Raw genomic sequence first — 13074 nt, forward strand, 5'->3', positions numbered from 1 at the left:
GGTCCGGTCTACTTCTGACACAGTACCTTCTTTTGGCCTCTACTGGGAGATGCAAGAATGACTTCTGTGGGAACGGCACCGGAGCAGTTCCTCCAAGCATTAACTGCTTTGAACAGTCCAAGGTACCACCACTCTCACATCCCCCTTAAAGCACTGGAGAAAGGAACTTATGCTAGTCACACTCAGCCAACCTCGGGCAGGCGCTCAGGCTGCTGAGATACTACTCTGATGCTGCTGGGGAGCAGGGGAGGAAGGAGAGCTGCCCCAAAGCCTGCTTTGCCCCAGCTATCCACTGCCAGATGCCAGCAGAGCACTCGGCAGCACAGATGAGAAGGGGAACAGTAGATCTGTGTCCTCTTTAATAGGGGCAGGGCATCAGATGGGCAGGTCAGACATTGCTATCCTTTTGGTGCCCCATTCAATTGTCCTTTGGAGGCCGCAATTCAGTCAGTCCAAGTGCACTGTCACACTTGTGCTGTGCAGACTGAAATGACTTGGCCCAGCTCAAATCCAAGTGCCTTTCTCAGCAATGGAAATCAGCTGCCAGCACTGTATTGCCATGGCTAACCAGATTCCTGAACCTAAATGTGTTTGGAGAAGCATACCGAGCTCTGCACTGTTACGGTGACCTCCTAAAAATACTTCTTACCTTTTCTCACATGCTGTTTTCTGCCAGAGGCATCTTTTCCCAAACCTATTTGTGTGACTGCTGAACAATCTGCATATCCAGTTTTAATAATGCTGTGGTGGGAAGCTTGCTTAGTACCTCACCTATTCAGAGAAGAAGACAAGCTGTGGAGAACAGAGGTTGATGAATGCTGTTTTACTAGACCAGAAAGAAGGAAATTATGAAATCAAGTGTCCTTAAAAAAAAAAAACATTGTTCTTCCTGACAGAACTGCCTCTCCTTTCAGAAAATGCTGTTTGTATTTTCCCACGCTAGGGCAACGCTGTAATGGCCAAAAAGAAAATGACTCCAGTGATTTTAATGCAAATAATAAGTTGTGTGTTTGATACAATTTAATTGTCCGTGAATTTCTAGTTTTTTGGCAGAATCCATGTGAAGTAGAGGTAAAACAAAGTAAATGCGTTTAGTGATAAACCTTCTCCCAAAGGCACCTGCTATCCCTGGAATTTCTGTGGGTAAACCTTGTAAAACATAGGCTGTCTGGCTGAGATTAACGGGAAATAGTAAATCATAACCTGCACATCAACTCTAAGTGTAGAGGATGATTGAAAGGCAGTAGTAGTGATAGCAGTTTTTGTCACAGTATTGCTAAAATATTTGTTACATGGTGTAAGTGAATAGAAATATGCAGTGTAATTGAGCATCCGTTGGCATTATGCCTTCCGTTATGATGTTTCTGAGGGAAGGATTTTAGAAGTGATTAGGCAGTGCATGGTGAGATTTTAAGAAGTATATAGGAGATGAATGTTTCCTTTGAAAATGTTAATAGAAGTTCATCCACGTAAGTATCCCAATTCCATTAAAATTCAGGCTCAGGGCCTTATGACTGATGGTGTCATCAATCAGACTGATGTAAAGATTGGCTACAGGACGGACGGCTCATTCTGTTTCCCTTTATAGTAAAAGCACATATTAATGTGATCCTCCCCAAGCCTCAATCTAAGTAGAAAATAATTAAATTCTCTTATGCCAAAGCAAACCAACCAGTCAAGCCTAACGACAGCGAAAGAGGTAAAAATGTGGTTCTAACAAGACACCTGACAAACTGCAGTGCTGCCCTAATTATTGTCTTGTCATATCTGTTTAGTGTGAATCATGCACTGAATAGATGCTGAAGCAGTGAGATGCTATGAGCCTGCTGCCTGTCCCAGCCCTGCGAGGCAGCCTGCTGAGCAGCCCAGGCTCTGGACGCATGTCAGGCCTTTTCCATGCGTTTCTCCATGTGGATCACTGAGATGCTGCCAAGCTCTTGGGGCAGGCATTGAAGTCTTGTTGTGTTAACACCATCCGTAGAATCTGCTGGCATGTGTACAGTGATGTAATGATGTAGGTGCGGGTGCATCATCATCTTTTCCTGTTTTCCACTCGTTGCTTCCTATCTCCTCACAGGGATGTTGGCTGGGTGAAAGCCAAGGTGTTTGCTACAAAGATGAGCTTCCGTTCGGTCATCTGTGCTACATTCAGCCGAGCGGCGCGCAGGTCCTGCCGGCGCAGGAGGTAGCAGCGTTTGTCTGTCTTCGGGGGAGCTCCGAACCTTCGGCTGGACGCGCCTCACAGCGACTGAGAGTGCGGACCGAGAGTGCGCGGTCATTTCAGGGGTAAGATCTCCGTTTACGTGAGCGCAAGCTTTCCCAGCTTTACTTTCGTACACGAGGAGTAAGTCTGTAAGCGAAGGAAGGGTAGCGCAGAACGCCATTCTGTCAGCGCGCTGCCGATCGTTCACCGCGAGCGCTCGGCGTGCCCCTCGCTGCCCGCGGAGCGAAGGCGGCGGAGGCCGAGCCCCGGGCGGGGATAAAAGCAGCGAGTGCGCCGCGGCGCTCTGGGCCGGGGCTGGGCGTGCGCAGCGCTCCTAGCGGGGCCCGAGCCCTGCTCAGCGGGGGCGGTAATTTGGAGAGGATCCCTTGCCCGGCCGGTGCGTGCGCGCTCGTGTGTGTGTGTGTCTCTGTATGTGTGTGTGTCCGTGCGTGTGTCCGTGCGCGTTGGCAGCGGTAAGTGGAGGCTGGGCGGCTCCGACTGCCTGACGCCAGCGCGACCAGATCAATCCCGGCGCGGAGGCAGGGCGGGCGCGGGGCTCGCCCCCTCTCAGCGCCCGGCGGCCGTACCACAGCCGGTAACAGCTTCGCGGCCCTTCGCCTCTCCCCGCGGCGGGCGGCTGCGCCTTTCTCCTCCTTCTCTTTCTTCTCCTACCCGCTGCGCCGGGCCGGGCGAGGGTCCCCGGCGCGTCCGGGAGAAGCGGATCCGTGTCCTCTCCCCCCCGGCATGATGGCGTCCCGCCCCGCGGCCGGCCCCCGCTTCCCGGGTAGGTGCGGGTGCCGCCGCGGACTCAGAGGGAGGGGGGTCGCGGGAAGCCGCTCCTCCGCCTGCGGACGCCGCCCGGCCCCGCTTTCGCTGCCGGCCCCATTGTGCCCCGGCCGGGGACGCGCGGCGCCTCGGGACGGGGCGAGCGCCCGCCTTTGTTTTTACGGGGAGAAGCGTTTCGCCTCGGCCGGCCCGCAGTTCTGCTTGCGTCGTGACTTGATCTTCTTTTCTTTCTCTCCACAGTTCCCCTCCCTTTCTTTTTTTCTTCTTTTTCTGTTCTTTAATGACAAATCTCTGCTTAGAGGTCAAGGAAAGTTCACTTAATTTTTTTCTTCCTTGCCGTTAGAAGGTTGGGATGCGCGACATTTCCTCCTTCTCAGTTAGTTTCTTTCATATGCTCGGGCTTTGCAGCCAAGTTATCTTATCCTGAATATAGATCTTCCAAGCTGATTGAAATCTGCCGGTGTGCAGATACTCAGTCATATATTGGAAAGGATCTGGGCCAAATCCTGACTTCTTTTTTTTTTGCATAAACTGAAGTCAGTGCGAGTTCTGACCGTGGAAGCAGCACTGCGCTTGCTCTTTTGTTAGCAGATCCATCTCCAGATACGTGCTCTGACCTTCCAGTTTGCTGTTACGTTGAACAAATAACTGTAACTTAGCCTGAGCAATTATCATTATTGTGGTGTATTTCAAGGGAAAAAAATTGTTTGCTGGGTGTTATGAGTGTTATTTGGGGAAGGAAAAGTGTTGTGAGATGGCAGTCAGGTAGATGTGTATTCCAGACACAAGTGAGTGGGAAAGCTCATCATCGTGAAAAGTTTAATGCATGTCATTAATGCTTAAAGATACAGCAACTTGAGGCTGGTATGTTTAGGAAAAAACTGTGCTTTACACATGTCACAGCTGATCCTTCAGAACTGCGTTAGCATGCAGATGAGTAGTCAAGAAGAGAAAACGCTGTGTAGATGATCCTACCTTCTTGGTGAAGATCTAACCTGGTAGATCGGTGTGTTTTTAAGCAGCACTCAAGAACAAGACTAAGAACTAAAGCTGACCTGGCCCACAGAGGCTGCATTTCTTCCCGGGCGTGTGTGTGTAGCAGCTTCCAGCCTGTGAGGCTGCTGGCCTGCACCTTGGCCTGCCAGACAATGGGAGCGGATCATGTGAGGAAATTCGAGGTGTCAACACTGGCTTAATTTTCTCTTTTGCTTGTTTGTAATTATTGTGTTGAATTACAGGAGATTAGTTTGTTAGTTGTAGCTGATGAGCATTCCTTCTATTTTCACACTGAGCCAGAGAGCTGTGCTGTGAGGCTTCTTAGGGATTCTTATTGGATTTTGGTGCAACTTCAGAGTGCTTGCTTCATCCCTGTGACCCGAGGATCCTCAAGATAGCACTGAGAGCTCTGTAGCCCCTTTTGGGATTCCTGCCCCGGTTTCAGGGATCAAACCCTCGTAGTTTACTTCAAACTGCAAGGAGGAGCTTGAGAGAAACTTTACTTGAGCTGGGTGATCCTGAGTCCTCCACAGCTACCGGGGAGGATCTGTTCAAGGCACGATCAGGTTACCCTAAGGGCAGGGATTTGTCCTTGCTGCAATTTTGACCCCACAACCACCGGCTATGTAAACAAATACATTTTTTTTTTTCTTTCTCTTCGACTTGCCTTCTTGTGTACCCTTAAATATGTGATGATCCAGTGTGTTGGAGAAAAGTGACTGAATAAGCAGGTGAAACTCTTTCTGTTTCTATATAAATATTAACTGTCAAGTCAGTTGCGTGAAAGCTGTTGAGCTTTTGCAGTTCCTCTGTGGCTTGAGCACAAAGTAAAGGAGTTGAATGCGTGAAAAAGTAATAGAATGGTTCAGAAAAGTACTTAGCGTGTTCGCAAATACTGGGAAATTATTCAGGTTAAATTCTGAGTTTAGTTGCTTAGTATAAACATTGAAATTTTGAAAATGAAGGGGTTGTGGCTTTTTGTAATTGAAGCATTAATGCACTGTATATCACATATGGCCAGTGGTGTGCTTTCTGAGGTCCAAGCTGTGTGTGTAAAATAAAAGCGTATTTGAGTAGTCTTAGCAAGCCTAATGGAGGCATCATCTCAGCTTTATAAATAATGTAGGTTGTGCATAATGTGGAGTCCCTGGAGACTGCAGAGAAAGCATCATTACCAGCCTCTTCAACCTGCTGGAGATCTTAAATTGATTTACAGCACTGAACTGGTGCAGAATGATACATCAGGATGACACGGGGTCAACCTGTAAAAGTCTATGATGTGAGGCCGTTAGTTCAGTCATCATAATTAAACTGTATTATGAGGGCAGCGAAGCAGTGTGTGTGACACATCCCATTGTGCTTGAGATGGGTGGCTTAAGAATCAAATAAAGGGAGCACCGTGTTTATTATTTAGGTTATGCAAAGAGTAGCTGAAATTTAAGCTCATGGTACTGTGCAGAACAAATGCTGAACCAATTTAGATCGACTCTTAGCCCCTTCCTTAGTCGGTAGCAGCTGAAATAGATGAATGCGTGTGCAGCGTGGAGGTGTGTGGGGCAGAAGTGATTGTGAGTGGGCATCTCCGAATTTTAGGTATTTTTCCTCTAGTCTCCAAGTCACCTTGACTTCACCTGCACACTGTGCTGTCAGTTGTTACGTGGGCAATTAGGCAAAAAAAGCTGTTCTTCCCCTTAATGTTTTTGTCCTGTGAAGTTCTGTAAGTGGAAATGTGTTTGTACATCTGAGTTCTTTTGTAAGACAGCATTTATTTGTAACTTTAAATATTTGAGCGAAATTATTTAGAACAGAGGCGGCAATTCTGAATATGGGTTGGCGTGGGTTATCCTTCGTTCTTGGTGAAGGCAACTGCAAGCTTCATGTTCCTGTTTATGCTCTAAATAGCTTAGAAAGGAACGTAGCACATACAGAAGTGTTTACTGTATTACATACTAAACTGTCTTGCACTTCTGCTGATACAATCACTGAGAAGTGTTCAGGGCAAATCTTGTTAACACTCTTCTTTCCAGGGGTCAGTGTGCGACTTGGAGATGAGTGACGTTTGGTTTTGTTGGCAGTTAAACCAACTTTTCTTACTCGAATTGTTGAGATCTCAGTGCTGCATCTCTTGAGCTTTCTCCCAGTCCCCAAAAAGAAACATAACTTATTTTTTTAGTCGCAAAGGTAACGAAAAAGCAAATTTTGAGCAATACGGGAGAAATAAAGAGATACATAAATATATATACAAATAGCTACTATAATTATATATAAATAGCTACTAGCTGTGAAAGAGCTGTTAGCCTTCAGGTTCAGTTGTACCTCACTAAGAGATGCGAACGTGGCCTGACATGCCGTTGGCCTAAAGGCCAACATACACGGGCATCTTGTGCTGCTCTGGCCGTTTTACTCCAGCTACAGTGGTATAACTTCAGAAAGGCGTAAAGGATTTTTTTTTTTTGCGTTTGAATAGCAGGCTTTGCTTGATGTGGAAAACCAGTTACTTCAAATTTGAGACTTTTTTCTCATTGATAGAGGTGTATCCGTGCAGAATGCTGTATAACAACTACTTCCATGTGAATGCGACTATTTAAGATTGAAAACAACAAGGGAAAATGTTGGATTAGGCCTTTTGTGAAGGGCTTCGCAGAGTGCGGGTCCCGGGGTGATGAGAAGGACGCTCAGAGCTGTTAATGGCTGCCACAAAGATCTCTATCCTCCTCTGAGAACAAACACTCATTTGCATCAGAGAAGCTTTTTTTTGTTTCGTGTGTATTTGAATGAGGCGTGTCTTTGTTTTTTAACAGGACAGAGAAACAAAACATTTCATAACATAAAGAGACTAATGTCGAGGAATGTAAGCATTTTACAAAATGAAGACGTGTCGTATTTAATCTCTTCCCACTTCAATTTTATGCCGGTATTTGTTGGCTTTGGGAGAGTCTGCTTGCTGAATGAGCGATGCTGGAGCACACTACTTCAGATGAGATTGGGTGAAGTCAAGTTATCAACGCTACCCAGTTGCATAGATGGGTCAATTTTTATCTTATTTTTTTTTTTTTAATTCCGGGAAGGATGGAGTTAGCAGTGTAGGGAACTTGGCCAGTACAGCTATTCTGAACACCTGCACAGTGCAGTCATCGTGATGTAACTCTGTAATTGGTCTGGGCCAGTGTCACTTTTATTTCAGTGCAGGCTATCCACAAGGGAGTGTGATGTTAGAATAGATGTCACCCATCTTTTTCATTTTGTTCCTCTCCCACCTTCTCCTTAGCATGCAGAGGCGAAGCATGGAGTGCAAGGAGGAAGACAAGTTGTTCTTAAACGTGCCTTCACATAAATCGTTGTATTTAGGCAGTGTTCAAAGCAATATTAACCAAGGGCAACTTTTATGTTGACTTGGCACGTAGGCAAATCCTACAGTCAAATCCATATTTCTCTGAGTATAAAGGGAATGCTCTTCCTGATGTGGAAACAAATGAAATTGTCTGAATAGCATATCGGGGTGTTTGGCACTTGCAAGTTTTTGTCATTTAAAAACATTTAAGTGCTAATCCACATAAGTGATCTATGACTATCAATGTGCTGCTGGTTAACTTGGAAATCGGATATCCATAATTTTTTTTACTCTGTTAAGGGAATTTTAGACAATCTTGAATATGTTTTCTTGCTTCTGTGCACATCATGTTTTGAAAGCCGTCTGCCTGCCAGCTTGAGCTGATGGACCTGGAAATTATCATTTTACCACATATTTTGTGAGTAAGGTTGGGTTTCAGGATTTACTGTGCTAGAGTTTCTTCTGCAGAATGTATGTGTTTAAAAAGCTTTTCTAGGTGGAGGAAAGCAAACAAACAAAAAACAATGTATGCATATAGAGCTAACACTTAACACTCACGTGGCAGCTCAAAAAGGGTTTTATGGTTTCTAGGAAAAACTGTGTTCACATTCCTTGTATCATGCTGTGACCATAGTTGATAACTTTTTTGCTTGCTTTTCTTCCTCTGTTTGCTTGGTATTTGAAATTACTGAAAAGTTAATGTTCTGTGTTTTCACGAAACTGATTTGCTGAGGATGTTTTCCTGGTATATCTTTTCAGATTTTGAGTTACTCAAATTGTTTAAGGCAGCAACGATAGCAGCATTCTGTCTGTTGTAATGTGATGAAACCAGGACATAGGTCCTTTAAGACTGCCACAGTAAGAATAAGCTTATAGGTGGGTTATTCACACTCAATAGGTGTGCTGTATTTGCACTTGCACATGTCAGTGCTTAAATTAACATTCATTGCTGATGGAAGTTATTTGGACCAGATAAAGGTAGACTAAACCAGTATGAAGTTGAGAAGTGCCTGAAAATTGATTAAGATTTATGGATAGTAACTGTATGTAAATGCTTAAATACTTATGAAGTCACTTCAGTTGTGATTTGTGAAGTCTGGGAGGTCATGTGACAAATTGGGGCTTCCACTGAAATGTGCTTCTGTGAGTGGTAGGAGGCAATATTTGCTGCTTGGAGGGGTACTGTTAATAAGCTATATATTTGATTTAAGTCCATTCACCTTTGTGTCTGTTATGTTTTCTTTGAATATTGATATGGAAAGACTTAATACAGTGTATTTGCTGCCTTATTTTACTAGTGGAGGCTGATGTGAGGGACGAAGTATATGGTTTGTAGATGTTCATTTTTCCCGAGGCAAGTGAGAGAGGGCTCAAATGTTTTCCAAGATACATTTGGCTGTGTGGGTGGGTAGGGGGGAGAGGGAAGGGTGAAGAACTAAGGGGGAGAGGTAATGTGGAAGCAAAAGAAAATCCTGCTGGAACTGACATCTCCTGCTGTTTCATTTGATAAGTTCTTTAAGGTTACCAACATTGTTTAATTCTCTGTGGTGTCCCAGTAAATTACCAAGTGGGTAGCAAGTGTGTGAGAATTTTTTTTAACTCTTTGTTGTTCTTTTCTTTCCAGTTCTCGCAGCACATGGTAAAACAAACAGTTGTTCGTGTTCCTGTAGGGAGAAAAATTGGCAGAACGCCTTTGCTCACCGTTGGTCATTTGTCTTTTTTTCCTTAAGGGTTTTTGAACTGCATTGTATGAAACAAGAAAGCTTGCTAGGCCACAAGCCCCAACTTAGGAGCGTTTGCAAAAGTTAAAATCTGCTCATTAATGTTCTGTTTCTTAAGGGTCTTTCTCTTGGTGTCTTGTGGTCTGCTATTAAATTTGCTCTTTTTTAAATTTTTTTGACCACTGCTGTGCTTTCCTGACTAGCATGTGCTTTGGAGAAGATGGCTTTTCTTCGGTTTTATTTTAACGTAGGGATGAATTTCTCTCATCTCGTCAGGTTAGTACAGTTACAAGTTACCTGGTGACTTCTGCCTTTAAACTTACTCCGGTGTCAGGACAGTGATGGAAGTAGTTTTGAAATCTCTTTCCTAGACCTTCTTGTAGAGTTTGTTGACATGTGTATTCTGGCTTCTGGGACTGTTAGGTGTATGATATGATTGCATGAGCTTAATTTCAAATGTGTAGTTGTTCACGTATCTCAGCTCAGGTGTTTACTTTGTTTCACAAGGAGGGAAGAGGGAAGTGGAAAAGGCAGAGACAAATCAGTTAGCACTATGGACATAAGCTGCAGCACAGGAAGTTTGGCACGAATGTGCGTAAGAACTTCTTCACGGTGAGGGTGACGGAGCACTGGAACAGGCTGCCCAGGGAGGTTGTGGAGTCTCCTTCTCTGGAGATATTCAAGTCTCGCCTGGACGCCTACCTGTGCGACCTGGTGTAGGGAACCTGCTTTGGCAGGGGGGTTGGTCTCAATGATCTCTAGAGGTCCCTTCCAACCCCTACAATTCTGTAATTCTGTGATTATTGAGGTCACACCATGAGTTTGTAAAGTCCACAGTTTGTTTCCCTTCTTTCATGCAGAGTCTTGGTTGTTCATCAGATGCTTCTGCCTTTCCATCATTGAGTCTGGAATGGAAAGAGAATGGAAATTACTTGTGACTTCATCTCTATTCACCTGATGAATGCAGTGAAGAGTGATGCCATTTCAAAAGATGGGAATTTTGACCTTGCTGGATATCTAGGAAAACCTGGCTAGTATATATAGAGAGATAGATAGATTCCATCTCAGCTGTCAGGCTTTCTGGTTCTCCATTGTTGCTCTCCTCTTCTGGCTTTGCAGCTCAGCATGCTTAATAATAGATCCTTTATTTTAGCCACATGAATGTTAGTGTTAAGTCCTTCTACTGAAGCATAGTAGCTAAAGGAAAGCACTTTGTCCATATTAACTTAAAAACCTAGGATAAGTTGATTATAGTTTCTGTAATATGTGATGATATATTTCATCTGGGAAATGTTTTATAAATACTCTCAGCTTAAAATCTTGTATTATGGAATATTTTTGAACAGATGACTGAAATCACTTCTGTATTTTCTTCAGATGCTAGATCCTTTAGGTTTAGAACCAGTCAAGGCAGAGGTTTTGCTTTGGGGGTGAGACAAGGCTTTGCAAATGAACTGGGATGCCACAGAGGCTGAAGCATTCATGTTGAAGGTAATGCTCAATCTCCCTTCAGAGTATCATTTAAAATTAGGAGGGTAGTAATGGATGGAGAGAACCTGAACTGCTCATTTTTCTCTGCTGCAGCTGCAGGTTTCCTTGCTGGTAACTCTGTTGCTCAACCTGCTGTGAACTGGTGGAACTGTTCTGCAGAACACTGGCGGTTGTTTTTGCCAGGTGAATGGGCTAACAGGCTAAGCAGGGGACAAAAGGGGATGGAGGAAAGCCTTTTTCTCTTTGCTTGGGAGCAAACTGTCAGAGCTGCTCATCTGCTTGCAGACCGGTGACCTTGCTGGCCAAAGGCAGCTGTTGTAGGTAACCCATTGTGAATGAGTACTCCTAGATACAGACTTAACCAAAATGCTTTCCAAGGAAAAGTCTAATTTACAGTTTTTCTTTTTTCCCAGATGCTTGTGTCAGTGATTAGCATGGTGAGGTTAGACTGCCAACAGTTACGTCAGTCACAAAAGCCCTGGTGTAGTTATATTGGCAGCAAAATGACAGTGATTAATGGTATAGTTTATTTTATGGGGGATGAGGGAGGATGGATGGGAAGGAACATTTGAACAAGCTTTTCTGGTCAAGTACTGTTCTTCTGTTACAAAATGGAAGCTATAGTAGGATTGTTTTCCTATTTTAATATGATGTGTGAAAAGAACATCCTGTAAAAGATAGGACAAATGTGGGTTTTTTATTTTTCATTGGGAAAAGTATAACCTGCAAGTTTAATGTCTCTGTGTTTACAGGATGAAATAATCTGAAACAACTGCTGGACCAGGGGACCAGGTACAGTTAGTTGCCATTAGCAAGAAACTAGAGGAAAGCAAAATCTTCAGTCCATTTGAAGCCCTTCTTTAAAAGCAGTTTGGTGTTACTAGAAGCCACTGCTAGTGAAGATAGTGTGGATGAAAATGATACATGCTGCTGTAAACCTGTGAACTGCTTGTAGCTCTTCTGGGTTCTACACTACTTCAGAAGTCACTTGGAAATTTTTGGCTGTCAGTCCAGTTTTTCTCAAAGGAAATTGAGAAAGCATTTATCTTAACTGTGTATTCTATATGTGTTTAAAAGAATCTTCTTGCTGCTAGTTTTTTCATGTGTTCAAACATTACATCTTTGTTATATGTCTCATTTTAATTTCAAGGAATTAGACTAAATATCTACAAATTCCAAGTACAAACTTTAGGTATTTTCATTAACTACAGTGCCTGAGTGAGATTCTCACTAAACTCCTGTGTAGCCTTCTGTAATACTGAGGAACTATCCAGACTCCAGGGATTCTGACTAACCTTTTTCCTCTCAAACTTGTCTATAGGCTTTCTTGAAATTTTGTTCAGTTCAGAAAACATCACCTAACATAACTGGTATAAGTACTCAAGGGCTATTTACTGTGATTTCCTCACTAACTTTGCTCTTTGCGTTTGCCCACACTAGTCACGTCAGCTGTGACTCTTGCTCTTAGCCAAACCCAGTGCATCTCCTGTAGTTTGTGAACTGGGAGCAGGTGAGCAGGAAAAGATTAATGTCAAGAGTTCTGTAGATACCTCTGCATGATGTGTTGTTTTTTTTTTGTTCTCCCCAACTGCTATTTTCAGTCAAATGACCTTTTGTTGAAAGAATTAATGAAAATTGAGACTGCAAATACATGTCCTAATTTGCCCAATGTGAGGACACTTAACTGTGTGCTCCATCATATAGCTGTCTGAAGAGCTTCTTGCTCTATCATGTTTCCTCTGCCTGATGTCCCTTGTAGTTGCTTGAAGATCTGCTGGCAGATGTGTTTCTGTGCAAGTCCCCACGTGGTTTTAGCAAACTGATTTTTAACCTGAGTTTCCAAATGTCTGCCACTTAATTTCTTTTTTCTTAATTCTGTCTGAAATTAGTTGAGGAATGCTTGTGTCTACATGTATGCTTACAGACTGGAGGGAAGTCACTTTGGAGAGGGAGAAAGCAAGAAGATTGGGTGGAATTGGGTGGCTTAAATAACTAAAAATTTGCGTGTGTCACCTCAGTTCGGAGGAGATACTGAAGAAATTTTCAGTACAGTCATAAGGTGCATATCTGTTTGGAAGGTGCAAGTCTGATGTGCTCTATGAAGAAAACTCCAAAGAAACTGTTACTGATCTTATTGCCATTTGACTCCATGTCTCTGTGCCAGGGCCAGATATCAGTGACTGTTATGGTATCGGATGTTAGCATGAGTGATGTTGTTCCTGAGGCCAGATGTTCTTACTATTTTGGGATAGATGCCTGGTGCCCATGCAGGCCTAATCCTGCTTGCAAGGAGGGAAGAAAGCACTGTGCTGTCTTAACCATAGTTTCTGAATAATACGTTTTCCTGGATGTATTGGTCCTCCCAGAAATTCAGCAAGTGACCCCTCACTTCTCCCCTGCTCTGCATTCTTATGCCTGCATCTGCGCACGGAGGAGTTTCAGCACCTGCGCTGCAGGAGCTGAGATCAGAGAGCACTGGTGGCAAGCTCCTTTGACTAGATTTCACTGAACACGGTTTTGTGTTTCTGAATGTAAGCAAGTTTCCA

The 13074-nt window shown here is 43.9% G+C and overlaps 1 protein-coding gene across 5 annotated transcripts in view; it reads left to right on the forward strand.

Moving 5' to 3' along the window:
• SMAD1 (SMAD family member 1) overlaps positions 1-13074 on the forward strand; it is a 103727-nt gene that overhangs the window by 53833 nt on the left and 36820 nt on the right. For 2 of the 5 annotated variants that reach the window (XM_010709530.4, XM_010709531.4), the window contains one exon: positions 2078-2286. The gene's annotated coding sequence lies outside the window, so the exon portion shown is untranslated. Of the gene's footprint in view, positions 1-2077; positions 2287-2468; positions 2601-2659; positions 2988-13074 lie in introns of those variants that run through there. The other 3 variants (XM_010709532.4, XM_085222157.1, XM_085222156.1) reach the window with 3 other exon arrangements.

The sequence above is a fragment of the Meleagris gallopavo genome, chromosome 4 (assembly GCF_905368555.1).
Source record: "Meleagris gallopavo chromosome 4, MGAL_WU_HG_1.1, whole genome shotgun sequence".
NCBI classification, from domain to species: Eukaryota; Metazoa; Chordata; class Aves; order Galliformes; family Phasianidae; genus Meleagris; species Meleagris gallopavo.